The 4752-nt window shown below is 36.4% G+C and overlaps 1 non-coding gene across 1 annotated transcript; it reads left to right on the forward strand.

Annotated features, from left to right (window-relative positions):
* The first annotated feature begins 2717 nt into the window (after positions 1–2717).
* Positions 2718–2881, forward strand: LOC120616442 (U1 spliceosomal RNA). Its single transcript, XR_005656603.1, has one exon. It is a non-coding gene; the product is annotated as a U1 spliceosomal RNA (small nuclear RNA).
* The last annotated feature ends 1871 nt before the right edge of the window (positions 2882–4752 follow it).

The following is a 4752-nucleotide window of genomic DNA, read 5'->3' on the forward strand; positions in this document are numbered from 1 at the left end:
TTTACTATTGCTTTGTAAATTTTCTACAATGTACCTCCTTATTTTCTACACCTAGAGAGATCATTCCCACTGTCTTCTTCCCAATCACAGTGTGCCATTGCGGCTTCCTCCCAGAAAGAGTTTAGAGGAGCATAGTTGTAATCAATCCAATCAAGCACTAGGCTTGGAGACCAAAGGCTAGGATTAGAGTCTCAGTTCAGTCAATGACTAACTCCTCTTGAATAAATCACTAGACTTCTTAATATTCTAATCTGTAAAATGGAGGTACCATTGTATGCTCACACTACTGATCCAAAGAGCAGAATAAATTGATGCTACAAATATGCTACGTAAAGTAAAGGGATAGTTACTTTTGTTCTCTATCAAACTAGTGGTCACTATTATATTATGCTGACTTACTCATTAGCCTTCCTTTTGCAATTCAAAGAAATACTTGGATTTTTTTTAAAAGAATAAAAGCTTTTACTAAAGCAAATCCTTGGCTCAAGCTGGTTTAGATTTATCTCGAGTAAGAATCACAGAGCCATTAATGGACAAGGTTACCAAATATCAGTGTAATATCATAGCCACATCTCCCCATTGTAGCTAAAGAGACTCATCACCACAATGGCTTTGGGCCAGAAGGCAGACTTACAAGGTAGAGTGTGAAGAAGGAAATTCTGCTTAGCCAGAGACTCCATGGCTTCTCTCAATCATCACTGTCCAGCATGCAGCAGTCAGAATCAAATCAGGTTTTTTTGTTTTTGTTTTTGTTTTTGTTTTTGTTTTAATAATAGCAACAGCAATAGTTTCAAAAGAAATGAAGTGTGGTAGGGTGTGGTTTCCCTGGAGATTACTTCACTAACAGAATTGGTGAAAACACCTCAGTTATGTTCATGTACATCTTCTACTACAGCTGATAGGACTGCTCTGTTGAAGTTAATTCCAAAGAAAGAAGCCCAATATACTATTATATGAGAAAATATTTCCAAGGCTTACCATCACTGGCTAATGCAGAAATGCATCAAAAGACCTTTGTTTTTTATAAAAAGTAGTCAATCTATTTCAATTTCATCAAAATTCCATTTCAATAAAAACTGGCATCTCAAATTTTAATCTGGCTCTACAAATCGGTGAGAGTTCATCAGAAAGCTTTATTTCTCCCTCACATATCATAAATGGCTGCCTCAGAGTAACTCTCCAGGCAGACTGGACACTGCCAGTAACAATTAATAGAATATTCAGGTTAAAGGGATCTTTGAACTCATCAAGTCCAGTCTTGGCAAATCACGCAAGAGAAAAATGAGGCCCAGAGAGTTTAACTGATGAATCCAAAGTCAGTAACAGAAGGGACCCAAAGTCGGTCTTCTGATGGTCAAGCAAATATTATTTTACAAAAACACATAGCTTCATTATTTCTTCTGAATTCTCTGGTAAAGCTACCACCTTGATTGGTCAAACAGATAATTCTACACCCCCTATCACTTCACCGCATTCTCATATAGATAATTTTTAATTATATGTTTGAAAGTAATTAAAAACCTATATTTCCCTCTCAGATCAGGTTCTCATTAGTACCAAATATATTCTGAATTTCTCACACCAGTAAAAATTACAAATTCATATTAATATTCATTTAAATGGATTATAATTTAGAAGGCAAATCTGCTGTCTATAAAAAGATACTAAGATTATTCATTTTTCATTATTTGAATGATCCCTGAGCATATTAATAACTCATGGTGCTGGGAATTGAGGATTCAATGTATTTTACAGACTACCTGTTGTATGTAGGAGGAGGTGCTCTGGTTCAATATTCCTTTTGGTTACATACAGTTAATCTTTCTTTGAAGCTGTATTTGATACAATAAGATGGTGTCACCTCTAGGGATTTTTAGCTGTATAAAGTCCTATACTCACATCACTTTATTCCTAACTGTTTATTGGGAACTCAACCCTACACTACCTCTGTGAAAGAGAGGATATATTTATATTTGACAGTGGATAAAAACATAATTTCATTCATATAGACTAAGAGTTGAGCCTACTTAAAATTCTATCAGAGTCCCTAGAGGGTTTTTTTCAAGCTATAGATTCCCCAAAAGGGAGTCTGATATGCCTCCTATGAGTGTGAGTACTCCTGCAGGGTGACGATCACTGTGTTCCAAGAGTCTAATTACCCACTAAAATAGTATGGAGGCAGAAAATAAGGTTGATCACTATAAAATATAATACCTTATATTTGCCAAACCATTTTTTGATGTTTCCAAACCATTCATTGAGTATTTATTTGTCAGATATGACTCTACATTTGTTTACACGTTTTTCAATTCACTATACCCCAGATATACCTTATGAGGTAGGTATCGCTATTTTCATCATTTTACTGATGAGAAAACTGAGGCAGAGAGAAGTGAGAAATGAAATCATCTGCCTAAGGTCACAAAGCTAGTAACTGGCTAAGTCAGAATTGAACCAAGGTGGGCTGAAATCAAAAGTCCTTCTTGACTCTACCTTCACCCCTGTGGTACTAATCTCCCCAAAAGAAGCTTGAGTCATCTTTTTGGTGTTTAGCTTTCCAGAATTCATTTCATGCTTTTGTATACACATACCCTTGGGAAATAAATATTTTTGTTTTATTCTTTCTTTTTTATCTACATAAACCATACCATCTGGTGTTCTTTCTTTTACTACCTCTCGAAGAAAGGTAAGCCAAGCACTATTTTTAAATGATTCAGTTACTTACCCGGCAGGGGAAATACCACATTCATGAAGGTGATTTTCGCAGGGTGAGGCTCATCCACTGCATTCCAGGTGAGCTGACTTCTGCAATTTCCCCAAATTTGGAAAACTTGATTGCATAATTTGTGGCACTGGTGGACTGCATTCATGCTCTCTCCTGTTTAAAAATGATTCAAAAACTTGAATTCGATGTCAGCTTTCTCCCATGAAGTATGCTGAGACCCTTAAGAATTTGCAGTTCCACAATTTACAAAAGATCTGGACTAAACCTGAAGCTAGAAAACACAATTCTAGACCAGTAGTTCTTCTCAACCATGGCTGCACAGTAGAATCACCTGTGGAGTTTTTAATAAGAACTGATGTCCAAGCACGACTCTAGACAAACTGAGTCAGAATCACAAGAGACAGAGCCCAGCATATTTCTTAAGGGTCCCCAGGTAACCCTCATGTGCAGCCAAAGCTGAAAACTGCTAGTCTAGAGCATGGGTTGGCAAACTATGGCCCTTGGGCCAAATCCAACTGGCCACCTGTTTTCCTACTACCCACAAGTAAAGAATTTTTTTTTAAACATTTTAAATGGTTGGAAAAAGATCAAAAGAACAATTATATTTCATAACATAAAATATATAAATTTAAAATCTGTATCCATAAATAAAATTTTATTGGAACACAGCCATGCCCATGCATTTATGTATTATGTATGGCTGTTTTTGCATTATTAATATATAGATGAGAAACTGCAACAGAGACTCTGTGGCTTGTAAATCTGAAAATACTATCTGGCCCTTTGCAGAAAAAAAGAATGCTTACTCCTGGTTAGTCCTTCACCTTCCTAAGAAAGCCACCTTCACAGAGTCTGTAATCTCAGAAGGAACAGGTATACCACTGTCTAATTGAGAGGTTCTAAACTTGGGTCGTGGCCTTCATTAAGATCACTCTATGAATGAAATTGTAACAAAATTTTGAATGAATTTGCATTTTTCTGGACAAAAGATCCATAGCAGGGACAATTTCTTCAAAAATTTCCCTAGATAATTGGTAAGCCTAATAGCATAGGTAGAAGACAAAAAGTAGTCATGGGTGGGTTGAAAATGAGCAGCAACTGGGATGAAATATTAAAGTTGCACCAGATTCAAGTTATTAATGTCTGCTAATTAGAAATAGCAACATCTCAAAGCCTAGGCATTAGCCTAAATGTCACTAAATTTCCTCACCCGGGCAAAGGAAATGGCCGATTCCAATTGCAGAAGTGTTATAAGGACCAGGTAGGTCAGACTGTGGGTGGTAAAATACTTAGAAAAAGAATAAAGCATGATCATTAATTATTTCTGTTTAATGGTTCATTTCCTTTCATTAAAAAAAAAAAGCTTATCAGATCAAGGGATAAAAGGAAGAAGAGGGAAAACAGAATATCCAGAAGAGTTCTAGGAAATAATTGATTTGGACTATGGCCTTAGGACTGTGAATTGGATTTTTCAAATATTTGGAAAGTTGTCTAAGAAATACACAGACATCATTGGTCTAGGACCCCTGATGACCACATTCAAATTGTTTCTGAAATTTCCCAAAGGTTTTAACAGCAAAAGTTTCTCTCAGGCCCTCATCAATAGCAGTGGAGAAGGGTAAAATGACCGTGTTCTTCTTCAAATCTTTTTCATAAATAGCTTGGAAAACATCCTACTCCCTACCCACCAAAAAACGCAAGCAAACAAACAGAAAAGAGTCTCCATCTCAGAAAAGATGGCACACTGATTTCAGGAAAAAGCATTCTAATGCTGTTGGCATGTTCAATTTTTTGCAAAATGTTCTCTGTGTTCAGATTTTTTAATAGAGCTAATTCTTACTTCATAGACAGTGAGTGTCTGGGGATAGACTTGTGAATGTCAGTTCTTAAGACTTACCATGTCAGGGTGCTTCTTATACATAAATACTGTCATAGGCATGTAACACAATGTGGTTGCCTTATTAGCTCCTTCCACTGGAACTGTGACCCCCTCTCCTGGTCATAATTCAAGAGTCATGACAACCCCA

Source organism: Pteropus medius, unplaced genomic scaffold (assembly GCF_902729225.1).
Source record: "Pteropus medius unplaced genomic scaffold, Ma_sr-lr_union100, whole genome shotgun sequence".
NCBI classification, from domain to species: domain Eukaryota; kingdom Metazoa; phylum Chordata; class Mammalia; order Chiroptera; family Pteropodidae; genus Pteropus; species Pteropus medius.